General features: G+C 43.8%; 1 protein-coding gene across 1 annotated transcript in view; it reads right to left on the bottom strand.

Moving 5' to 3' along the window:
* The window catches only part of WNK3 (WNK lysine deficient protein kinase 3), a 188,214-nt gene extending 184,243 nt beyond the window's left edge, over nucleotides 1-3,971 (bottom strand). The window contains 1 exon segment of the mRNA XM_070366298.1: nucleotides 3,748-3,971. The gene's annotated coding sequence lies outside the window, so the exon portion shown is untranslated.
* Between the last annotated feature and the right edge of the window lie 9,326 nt (nucleotides 3,972-13,297).

Raw genomic sequence — 13,297 nt, 5'->3', positions numbered from 1 at the left:
ACCTGTACATATCCAAAAGAAGTGAAAGCAGGTGTTCAAACAAAAACTTGTACACAAATACTCACACATCATTGTTCACAAAAGCCAAAAGGGAGAAAAATGCCAAATGTCCATTTTGAATAAACAAAATGTAGTATATCCGCACAATGGAATATTATTCAACCATAAAAAAGAATGAAGTACTGATACATGCCACAATGAGAATGAATCTCAAAAATATGCAAAGTGAAAGAATCCAGACACAAAAGGCTACATATTGTATGAAATATCTAGAATAGACAAATCCATAAAGACAGGAAATTAGTGGTGACCAAGGACTGGGGGAAAAGAGGAATGGGGAGTGAATACGTAATGAGCATAGGCTTTCCTTTTTGGGTGATGAAAATGTTTTGGAACTATATATGCAACATTATTAAGGTATTTAATGCAATTAAGAATTGTACACTCCAAAACAGTAAATTTTATGTTATGTGAATTTTATCACAATAGAAAGTTATAAGGTTAAAACACAGAAGATTTCTTCATTTCTATTTTCTAAAAAGTTCATGAAAAAAATAATATATTCCTTGAAGGGGCAATAAAGGTACACTTGCAGTAAGTTAATCTCAACATTTTCCAAACCAAATACCTCATAAGAAGCTCTACCAAAACAATTAAAACTGGCATCAGGACTTCCCTGGTGGCAAAGTGGATGGCAATCTGCTGGCCATCCACTGGCAGGGGACACAGCTTTGATCCCTGGTCCAGGAAGATTCCACATGCCACAAAGCAACTAATTCCGTGTGCCACAACTACCGAACCCACATGCTGCAACTACAGAAGCCAGTGCACCTAGAGCCAGTGCCCCACAATGAGAAGTCTCCACAATGAGAAGCCCTTGCACTGCAACGTAGAGTAGCCCCTGCTCACTACAATGAGAAAGTAACGAAGACCCAGCACAGCCAAAAAATAAAACAAATAAATAAAAATTTTAAAAACTGGCATCAAATTCTACTTTGAAGCTTTGGGAATTTCTGTATGAATGCCTTTATAGATGTTCTTTACAGTCATCAAATATATCCTAAAAGTACCATAAATTTTATGATCTCAAACAAAAATGGAAAAGACCCACACCTCTGAAAGTATTCTGGTTTTTAGCCAAGAGACATAATCAAGTATATCTGCAAACAGAGTTGGTCTACTTATACTAAGATGGGAGAGTGAGGAAGGAAGGGATTTTTCTTACACACTACCCCTCCCCCCTCACACACAAACATACACACAAAAATGTAGGCCTTCCCTTATTTTTAAGTAAATTACTGGACTGGAAATTTAATAGTAATATAACAGTTCTCATCTTTACTTCTGACTACTTTGATTCTGTGCAACCACTGGCTTTATCATTTCCTGGCTAAGTGACAGACACCTAAATGAAAGAAAATTCCCCTAGGGAAGAAAGGTAAAGTCCACATTACAAAAATTTAACTCCTAAAACACTATAGAATAATTACATCAATGAATGTAGACTTGTGATACAGGGATCAACATTGGCCTAGAAGTCAGAACTCCAGGATAGACCACTTACTTACTAGGGTGAGTCTTATTTTTCTGAGCCTTGTTTTCTTTCTCAGGAAAGGAAAATAACTTTCCTGCCTGCTTCCCAAAAGAAGTACAGTAATAAAAATATGTACAAGGTGTGATAGGACCACTAAAGAGGGGCACCTAACCTAGCCTGATGGAGGATGCTGGGAAAAGGAAAAATGGGGGATCAGGAAAGGCTTTCATGAATAATGACAGAGGTCAGTATAAAAAGAATGAATTAAAACTTAATGGGAGGGAGAGAGAGAGAATTCCAGATTTGGGGTGGGAGGGGGGCAGGATCAGAAGCAAAGCCAGAGAATGAACACCACAAATCTGCTTATGCTGTTCACTCCTTGGTAAATAGTCAAAGGCTCCTAACTCTGCAGGGTAGTCCTTCACTTCAGCCTCAACCTGAGATTCCAGCCTTATCTCATTCCATTCTCCAAATATACCATGCTTACACTCCCTGCCTCAATACTTGAATGTTCTTCCACTCCAGGAACATCTAGTTTTGAAACTGGGAGACCAGCTTGCCTGCCAGAGTTGGTGCAACATTTCCAGGCTTTCATGGTGCTTTTATACTTTTATTCTACTGCTTAGTATACTAAGTATTCATTTAATCAAAGAGAATATGAACGAAGTATTAACTTTTTAAACTCTGGGTAGCCAAAACAAGGATTACACTCTTTCCAACATCAAAGCAGAATAAAAGAAAAAGGGCATGGGAAAGTTCTCAAATTTGCAATATTTCCAAGATAAATGAATATGTCATTAAAGTATGTAAAAAGTAAGCATGAAAAGTTGGAAACCCATAAACTATTAATCTTGACCCAGAACAGAATGAGACCATCACAAGACATCCTTACCAGAAGATATGAATTTAGAGAACAGCATGTCCAAGTAATCTGCAGTGATTTAAACTCACGCCAAAAAGTGTCAATTTTCAAACAAGGTAAATTCAGATTAATGGAAAAAAATCACATATAATTATTTTAGCATTCAAAATAGGTATTTTAGCTATCCTTTAATGCAAGGTATCTTTCCTTTGGAATGCCGACTTTAAAACAATTTTTAAATTCATCAACCCAAACGACAGAGACTGTCTAGAAGACATCTACTGCTTTGTTGTCATATATGGAGACCTCTTTAAAAGTTCTCTTGGTATTACAATTTACTACAGATGAAAAACAGGTAACAATGCTTCCCCAAATTGAGTGTAATCATCACTATACAGAAGATTTCCACAACTTAAAGGCTACTTATCATACAATTGCTTCAGTCCACAGTAACTCTTATGAAGTAATAGCCATACCACTTGCATCTGTTTTGAGGATTCAATCTCATTTTAACAAGATCTATCAAGTCTCAAGATAGGGAGATACACACGTGCAGGTTATCCACCCACAACCCACTACGTAAATGTTTCACCATTCTTAACTAGACAAAACCTCGTACAGTACAGTACACCACACCACTTTCATACTAACCTCACCATACCATCTCCTTCCCATCCGATCAGTCACAGAACACACCGTTCCCAAATAACACCTCTCAATCTCCTTGAACCTAACCCATTAACACAAACATCCAGCAGCATTCCCCACATGAATACAGTCTTGTCGACCTTCACACATCAACTGAATCTCTAAATTAAATTCACTTTCCCTCATACACTGAAACTCAACTTCCAAAACCCGACGCGATCCTCGCTTTCAGTAGCTCCAATCTCACTTAAATGATCAGTTTGTCAACCGTCACCCGGTCCCCTCATGTAACCGCCTCACCTTCCCGCCCCCCCCCCATCCCCTAGTCTCCCATCAACTCCCAAAGTTGTCACTCCTCAACGAAAAAGACAAAAAAAAAAAAAAAAATGTACCTCAACCTCAAACCTACCCTTCCCCACTTTTCCCCTCAGAATTTTCCTCTCAGCCTGTTGGCTCACACCGAAAGCAGCTCCGACAACTCTTAACGACCCGAGCCGGGCCTCGTCCCACACGTCTCGGCGACTGCAATCACCCTGCCTCGGTCAAACCGCCCCCCACTAACGCGCTTACTCTGAACAGACTCTTGGTCGCCGCTGCCTCCCCTCCATTCATCCCCGGCCCATTCATCTCTCAGCCGGATCCCAGACACGCCCCCCGGCCTCCTCCCTCACTCCCACCGTCCCGGCCAGCTCGGGACCCTCACCAGATTAGAGGCTCTCGCTGAGGGAGACTCTTTTCGCTTCTCCCTCGCCCTCTTTCAAGCCTCCGCTCGACCCTCGAGTAGCCACACCATAGAACACGCAGATACACACACACCGCCTCCTCTGTCGCCTCCTCAGATGCTTCTTACTCCCCTCCTAGATGTCTCGCGCTCCGCTCCGCGTTGTGTGCGCGTGCGCGCGCGAGCGTCTCAGCGCGAGCCCACCCGGCCAGCTACCGCCGGTAGGTAAAGAGAGGGCGGGGTTAAGGGAGGGGTACGAGCCCAAGCTCGCGCTTGCCCGGGAGCTGAGCAGGCGCACGCGTACTCCTGTCAGGGAATTCAGATAGAGAGGGGGACGGAGGGGGGCGAGGAAGGGAGGGGAAGAAAGGAGGGGGGAGGGGCGGAGAAAGCAGACGGAGCAGCCCCAACTCCGAAGTGCCCCTATCGCAGCGAGGTGCCGAGTGGCTACCCAACTAGAGCGTGCGCACTCCTCTCCCACTCTCCTCAGCGCAGCGGGAGAGAGGGATGCTCGTCAAGAGAAAGGCTTCGCTCTTTTCCAAAAAGAAAATCTGTGGGGAGCCACGCGTGACATCTCCTGTGTGTTCAAAAGCTCTCCACGGCTGTTTTACCCTCTTCCCTTCAAAAGAAAATCCAAGCACACACTTCTTCCTAGATACCCACCGCCCATTCTCAGTTCTCTACATGCCTTTAAATGCGGTCGCTCGGCCGAGATGTGGTACTCGCCAGCATCTTTTCACCCGCCACCCCTAACTCCCTTTTTCCAACTCTCGACTTTTCTCGCGAGACCCATACCTGCCGGCTTCGGGATTAGAAGTCGAAGCACACATTTACAAATACCGGTCTCCCGATTATGCTGCGACGGCAATAGCCATAGTATGTACCCCCTACCCTCCAGGACCGCAGTGCGCGCGCGCGGGGGCTGGGCAACCACGAAAGCTGGGATGGAAAAGGGAAGCTATGAAACGGATTTTTGACGGCATGTAACCGCTAGGCCTGGGCACGTGCCCTGCGCCTCGCGGGCGGGTGCGGTGTACCCTGGGAATTGTAGTTTTTGTTCCCACCTCCAGTCCCACTCCCACCTCAGCCTTACTTAGGCCTCTGTCCAAGAGGGGGATTACTGACACCATTTTGCCGGGAACAATGGCCCTCGGCCGAGGCAGCGGAGGGTGGGGGAGGGAATAATGTTTTAAGGGTTCAGTTAACCTCCCCTGGCCCCTCGGTGCCATAGCAACCCCTCAGAAACCTGGCCACTCCCCCTCGCTGCTCTGCCGGGCTCCAAGATTGCGCGCATGCGAAAAGGTCACCTCCCGGTGAGGCTGGCTCTCACCGTCTCCTGCAGTCCACCTCCCAGATTCACTAGTTAGTTGTTAGTGACTGCTACCTTCTTTGAGCTTTCACAGCAGGTTAACCTCCACGCAGTGACTTTATCTAAGAACTGCTTCCTGCACTGTATCAACTGCAATACAGAATTGTTTCTATCACTCTCACGTGAGCAATCTTGACTCTCCAGAGGAGGAAACTGAGGCTTGGCGGGGGGAGGCGGGGAATGGACATGACTTGTTCAAGTTGGCACAACTATGTATGGAAGAGTCAGATCTTTAACCCAGGTGTGTTCACTCCAGAGCGCCTGAAATTTTCAGTCCCTCAGGTTGCATCTGGTATCAGAGACCCAGAAGAAAACTCCTAAAGGGCGGTATTTCTTTCTGAATGCCCTTCAAGGTTTAGTAGGATGCCCTGAGGGTAGGAGGGTGTGTGGAAAATGCCAGGCTAATATTTTCAAATGCCAACCTCGGGGCCCCATCACAGAGCTGTACTAATCTCTCCTCTCCACCATTTTCTTTTTCGTACTGTACACCTCAGAACCTCAGCCTTTTTCAGCTCTTAAAAAAAAATCAATAAATTTAACTGAGGTTTCCAAAGTCCAAAGGGAGTGGAATGATGGGAGACCTTGAAGCCCTTGTTTCTTGTCTTTGCACCTTTCGTCTTGAAGGTCACTTATTAATCCTAGTATTGCCAGAAAATATAAGGAAACCAGACCCGTGTGTGCCCTTAATAAATCCACCCCCTTTCCATTTTTGACAAGGGAGGGAGACTCTGAGGAACTAAATTCAGGACTATGAGGTTCAGCTATTCCACCTGTAGCTAAAATTGAAAGAGCAAGATGTGATTTTTTTCAAATAGTGCAACTACCTTACCTGAAAGGTCTCTGCATTCCAAATTAGCTGCAGAACGGATGGGGTCTCCCAAACTCTGTCTTCCCTCACTGTCCCTGAAGATAGTTCCTTTTTCCTGTAGAATCCCAGGTGGCACTAGTGGTAAAGAACCTGCCTGCCAATGCAGGATACATAAGACGTGGATCGCTGGGCACGGCCAGTATTCTTGCCTGGAGAATCCCATGAACAGAGGAGCCGGACGGGCTATAGTCCATAGGGTCGAAGAGAGTCAAACACGACTGAAGTGACTTAGCACACACACACAGCACATGGGGAAAACAGGAAGTACAGCCAAATAACCACCAAAGGGTACTATCAAAAGCTACCAAGTTATTTCAAGCTTTTGTAGGTCCCAACTCCCACTGAGATGGTAACTACAAACTTGTGCCCTTTTCCTTTTATTTCTCAATGTCACCTTACTCCCACCACCACACACATCTATCCACCTTTAAGAAAATCAACAGGTACCTCCCTCAGTTGTGGCCTGCTCCTCTTCATTTGTTTCTGAGCCTTGTGTGTTAGCCCGTCAACCTGCTCAGATGTGAACCCTTCTGCAAAGGTCCTCTTCTTCAGTCAAACATTTGCTAAACAACTATGAAGTAGTATGACTTTTACAAATCTCAGAAATTAGAAAATCAAATTTAAGTCTGCTTCCCATCAAAATACAGGCCCTTCTCAATTTAGACCTTTTATTGATAGATGTGCTCTTCTGTTTGAAAAAAACCTGTCCATAACTCAGCACAGATGCCACCATAAGAAGAAAGGGGAGAGGGCAATTATAGCTAGCCAGTAATGTATGGCAGGGACCATTCCTTTCTGATCCACTGGTTTCCACTTACTCTCAAATGGCACTTGTGATGTTTCTATTCACCAGATAGAAAATGTAATTCATATTGACCACTTGTAATTTGGCTTTACATTATTCTGGGAAAACATCCTTCCAATAATCTAGTTTATCTTGTCTGAAGACTCTGGTGCCAAGAAATTAGCAAAGGCTTCACAGGAACTATTTTTTGAACCCAGCATCCCACAGGGGTGGGGATGGGGGTTAGTTTCATGGCCCTACTAGGTGCTGATCTCCTCTTTACCACACAGATGGTAACTCCTCAACCAACAAGATAGAACTAAGATGAACATCAAAGTTTAGCTGACTACTACAGCCTTGAGTAGAATAGTGACTCTTTTTGGAACTCAGTTTCTGACCCTGAGCCCTCCTTTGACCAGATTTTTGGGAAAACAATATGTCATTCTTGTTCTTTTCCCTTATCCCAGGTGATGCTATAGTTTAGGGGTCTTATGTAGTACCCAAGCAAGGGGGTACAGTAAAGGTAATGCTTCCAAGTCCTTAGATCCTGTCAATAACTGCTAGCCCTCTGCCCACGTGGAATTTTTCAGGCACTGTGTCCTCTCCAACATCTCTTCCACACTTGGGGGCACAGAACTCAATGCCAGGACCACTTGCTATTCCATCTACCTAGACATTTTGCACAGCTCTTTCTCTGTTGAGTATTCATGCCAACCAAGTGTTGCTTCTCGAAGTATATGCTGCTTGAGCTCCCAGAGAGCACTCTCTCTCTGCATCGTTCACCCCAAGAAGAGGGGAGTAAGGAAAAGAAAAATCCTTTTTTTAAGCTAATGCAAATCTTTCTCCCTTCTAGTTGCCTGGCTCAGATACTTCGTCTCTGCACCTGCACCCAATCCACCTTCACTAGGGCTTACACTTTTGGAACATGAAAGTCATAGAGACTGGCAGAGTATTTGTTTTCCTGCTTTTCCACCTCTCTCCCCTGAGATATACCACAAAGGTGACTACTTTGGGGGAGAGGAGAGAAAATAGAAAGGGGGGAAAGAAAAAATCCATTTATATCTCAAGATAATATTGCAGCACATTCTTCTTCAATTAAATGTTAGCATGTCAGCAAAGAAAATTTACTTGTCATCCAGCCTCCTCCCCTTGGATGCCTGGGTGATCTTTTCTCCAGGCAAGCCTTGGCACCTGGGGAGTTTCTCACCTGGATCATCTAGGGTATGTTAATGTCCTCCCGGGGAGGCTCTCCTTCCTCCAGCACAAGTTGAGTGTCCCTTGAGGAAGAAAAAGTATCGCCTACCTCAGAAATGAGTGGGCTTCCCTGGTGGCTCAGTGGTACAGAATCTGCCTACCAACGCAGGAGATGCAGGTTCAATCCCTGGGTCAGGAAGATCCCCTGGAGAAGGAAATGGCAACCCTCTCCAGTATTCTTGCCTGGGAAATCCCAAGGACAGAGGAACCTGGCAGACTACAGTCCATGGGGTCACAAAGAGTCAGACACGACTTAGCGACTAAACAACCTCAGCAGTGACCTCAGAAATGAGCAGTTAAATTTGGCATAGTGACTGACTTAGAAACATTCCACCTTTCAGATTGGACAGTGTAATTTCTCAAGGCTTACAATGGAGTCTGATCTCTCCTAAACATAATCTTCCCTCATGTGCCCTAGGTCGTGTGTGTGTGTGTGTGTGTGTGTGCGCGCTCAGTCATGTCTGACTCTTTGTGACTCCATGGATTGTAGACTGCCAGGCTCCTCTGTCCTTGGGATTTCCCAGGCAAGAATACTGGAGTGGGTTGCCATTTCCTTCTCCAGGGAATCTTCCTGACCCAGGGATTAAGCCCATGTCTTTTGTGTCTCCTGCATTGGCATGTGGATTATTTACCACTGAGCCACCTGGGAAGCCCAATCCATATTGTTGTTGTTGTTCAGTCACTAAGTTGAGTCTGACTATCTGCAACACCATGGACTGCAGCACGCCAGTCTTCCCTGTCCTTCACTATCTCCCAGAGTTTGCTCAAACTCATATCCGTTGAGTCAATGATGCCATCCAACCATCTCATCCTCTGCTGCCCCCTTCTCCTCCTGCCCTCAATCTTTCCCAGCATCAGTGTATTTTTCAACGAGTTGGCTCTTCACATCAGGTCGCCAAAGTATAGGAGCTTCAGCTTTAGCATCAGTTCTTCCAATGAATATTTAGGGTTTATATCCTTTGGTATTGACTGGTTTGATCTCCTTGCAGTCCAAGGGACTCTCAAGAGTCATCTCCAGCACCACAGTTCAAAAGCATCAATTCAATACTCAACCTTCTTTATGGTCCAACTCTCACATTCGTGCATGACTACTGAAAAAACCATAGCTTTGACTATACAAACCTTTGTTGGCAAAGTGATGTCTCTGCTTTGTATAGGTTTGTATGCTGTCTAGGTTTGTCATAGCTTTTCTTCCAAGGTTCAAGCATCTTTTAATTTCATGGCTGCAGTCACCATCTGCAGTGATTTTGGAGCCCAAGAAAATAAAATCTACCACTGTTTCCACTTTCCCTGTGTATTTGTCATGAAATGATGGAACCAGATGCCTCGATCTTAGCTTTTTGAATGTCGAGTTCTAAGCCAGTTTTTTTCACTCTCCTCTTTCACCCATATCAAGAGGTTCTTTAGTTCTTCTTTGCTTTCTGCCCTTAGAATGGTGTCGTCTGCATGTCTGAGGTTATTGATGTTTCTCCTGGCAATATGATTCCAGCTTGTGCTTCATCTAGCCTGCCATTTTGCATGATGTACTCTGTGTATAAGTTAAATAAACAAGGTGAGAATATACAGCTTTGACATACTCCTTTCTCAATTTTGAACCAGTCCATTGTTCCATGTTTGGTTCGAACTGTTGCTTCTTGGCCTGCATACAGGTTTTTCAGGAGGCAGGTAAAGTGGTCTGGTATTCCCATCTCTTTAAGAATTTCCCACAATTTGTTGTGGTCCACACAGTCAAAGGCTTTAGCATAGTCAATGAAACAGAAGTAGATGTTTTTCTGGAATTCCCTTGCTTTCTCTATGATCCAATGAATGATGGGAATTTGACCTCTGGTTCCTCTGCCTTTTCTAAATCCAGCTTGTACATCTGGAATTTCTCGGTTCATGTACTGTTGAAGGCTAACTTGAAGGATTTTGAGCATTACCTTGCTAGCATGTGAAATAAGTGCAATTGTACAGTACTTTGAACATTCTTTGCCATTGCCCTTTTTGGGGATTGGAATGAAAACTGACCTTTTCCAGTCTTGTGGTCACTGCTGAGTTTTCCATATATCAGGGAGAAAAGTTCAGTTCCTTTGCCTCCTCCTTTATCTGGAGGAGGAAATGGCAACCCACTCCAGTATTCTTGCCTGAAAAAAATCTCTGGACAGAGGAACCTGGAGGGCTACAGTCCATGGGGTTGCAAAGAGCCAGATATGACTGACTAACTCTTGCAGAGCCTAAAAAGAGAGTAAGCCCACTTACTAAAACTTGCTAGGTATCTGAAATTGTAACTGCTCTGCAAAGACCCCATGTTTGGAGGATACAGAGCCTGAGTTGGGATGGCTGTAATAGACTTTTCCCTCTCCAGAAGAGGATTAGTTCTGCTAGAAATGTACAGTATAGTGCATTTTTCTGAGAATCAGAGAATTCAGTCTCCTGGGCTAATGAACAAGGCTGCATTGACCTATCTACCATTCATTTCTCTCTGCTTCCCTTCCACTGACCCTTCTGTTTATGTCCCAACATTCCATAATAGTCTTTCAAAGCAGTCTTGTTATTAATACAAATCCTTCCTGTAGCAGGAATGAGTCAGAGTCTACCACCACCACCACCACTACTACTATTACAACAACTGCTACTACTACTAGTAATAAGACAACATTTACTATGTGCTTTATACAAACCCATTGAATTCTATGAGGTAGATGCTATTATTAACACTGTTTTTCAGATTAGTAAACCAGTGCACAAAGGAGTTAAAGAATTCATCTTAACATTCCCCCACCACACTCATTCCACAGTCCTGGTCTATTACACAGTGCTGAGGCCTGGGAGCAGAGGTCCATTAAGTCCTTGGTCACCACGCAGCACAACTTACCAGTACATTGCCTCCCCGCACAGTGTTCCTTTATGGTCTAGCAAGTCTTAGTTGCACAGGGACCCTGCCAATTACTTGGTAATTTCTGTTAAAGCTGCCTAGAACATTCTCTCTTCTCTCAAGTTTTCCTGTCTACATAGGGGTTGTGCCACGAAACAGGACACAGGTCCCCTCTACCTAGGACCCAGGGGTCTGTGTAACATTACATTATCACCAACCCTAGTACCAGGAAAAGTTATCTCTAGGCTGGATAAAATCCTTCTCCCTTCATATTTTCTGGCCAAGATGCTATGTTTATATTCCTAATCCTCTTCCTCTAAGGATGTAGGCTTTTGAAACACAAAAACAAAGAGATTGGAAAGTAAAATCTGCTCTTTGTCTTGTGTGGCGCTTCCCGGAGACAATAAATCTTGGGTGGGAAGCAGGGTCAGGGAGAGGGAGATACAGAAAGGAAAAGCAGTAACTACAGAAAACATAAAGTTATTGGGACTTCCCTGCCAGTCCAATGGCTAAGATTCTGCACTTCCAATGCAGGGGGCATGAGTTTGATCCCTGGTTGGGGAACTAAGGTCCCACATGCCACATGGCACAGCACCCCCCCCAAAGATATTTGTTTCAGTTCTGTGCAAAAAAGATAGTTTATTCAATATATGGTGCTTTCCAGTACTGGATGCTTAGGGCTGGTGCACTGGGACGACCCAGAGGGAGGGTAGGGGAGGGAGGAGGGAGGAGGGTTCAGGATGGGGAACGCGGGTATACCTGTGGCGGATTCATTTCGATATTTGGCAAAACTAATACAATATTGTAAAGTTTAAAAATAAAATAAAATTAAAAAAAAATATATGGTGCTTTCAAATTTGGTCATCCAACTAGAAGATCACATACCAAAAAAATTCCAGATGAATGTTCTTTTCTCTGCTTCTATGCATTGCTGATGGAAGTATGATTCGTTACTATCTTTTTGGAAAGTAATCTAGAAAAATATAATAAAATTTAAAAATCTCCAGTATCAGTTTGAAATGGTTTGGGCTGCAAGTGATAGAAAATCTGACTAATAGGGGCTTAAACAAATAAAGGTTTGTTTTTCTTTCACACAACAAGAAATCTGAAGGGACACAGATGCTAAGCTGCTCAACAAAGTAGTCAAGAACATAAGCTTTTTCTGTCCTTCTGTTCCACCATCCTTGACATGTTGGCTTTTGTCCCTAGGCATTTTACTTCATGCTTATAAGATGGCTACTAAATCTAGATATCACAGCTGTATTCAAAGGCAGAAAAGGAGTAAGGGAATGGCAATGGCCAGGAAAGCAAGATGTACCACTCTCCTTTTTTTCAGGGAAGGCAATTTTTTTCCAGACATCCCCCAAGAAATTACCCATACATCTCCTTTGTCATAACTAGATCATATAGTCCAGGGAATAGAACCAAATTCCTTGAGATCAAGGCTCTCTGCCTAATACCTGAACAGTTAGCATTCTGTTAGCAGAAAAGAAGGCAGAGAATGCCAGATGATTAGGCAATTAATGTCTGATACATACACTTACCCTCTGACTGAGCTGTTCAGAGTCTATCCTATAGAAATAAAAGCACCAAGAAACTTGCATGCCCATCATAGGGGAGTGGCTATATAATTTCTGTTAATAATGCTGGTTAGTTGTATAATTTTAAAAGAATATTAGACTGAGAGTCAGGAAACCTGGGCAAAATAATTTTGCTGCTACTTGGAGAAAAGAGAAGTATACAATTATAGTCCCTGCTTCTGGTAGACTTAGAAGGCAGATGAAGAGATAAGGCATAAACAGGTGAAAAGGAAAATAATAATTCAAGAATTGTTACAGAGTACTGAACAACAAATTGACATGTGCATGTTGCTTATAATAAGTGCTGCAACCAGTCAGGCATTCATTCATTCTTAGGCTTTTAGTACATAAGCTAATATATCAGACCTTCCCTGGGTAGCTGCCTTTGCATTCTCCCTTTTCTCAAAATTGGTGTCTAAGACTTAACTCTCATCTGGTTTCCCAGTTTCAGTGACTGATCCCCTGGCTTGTTATCATCTAACATAATCTGCCCTGTGCACTGGGTCTGGGGCCCAGCTTTGCTCTCCCCCTGTCCACCTCCTTTACAGAAACCAGTCCTGAAATCTGTCCTGGGAATGGCTGAGTTTGTGCTTCTTACTGCCAGATTTCCATGATGCTGCCTGTGTGGATCTGAATTGCATCAGCCTCCTTGCTAGTCTCTTTGCCTATGTTCCCATAGCACCAGTATGGGAATGGTAGCCATCAATGATCATTCTAACCCACAGATCCATCCTATCATTTATCTGCTTAAAAACCTTCAATGGGCTCCTAGGGATTAACAGGGACCAGATTTACCCTCTGACGAAAACAACTTAAAAATAGACAA

The sequence above is a fragment of the Bos mutus genome, chromosome X (genome assembly GCF_027580195.1).
Source record: "Bos mutus isolate GX-2022 chromosome X, NWIPB_WYAK_1.1, whole genome shotgun sequence".
NCBI lineage: Eukaryota > Metazoa > Chordata > Mammalia > Artiodactyla > Bovidae > Bos > Bos mutus.
Note: the sequence above shows the minus strand (reverse complement) of the source record. Positions and strands in the feature narration are given on the sequence as shown.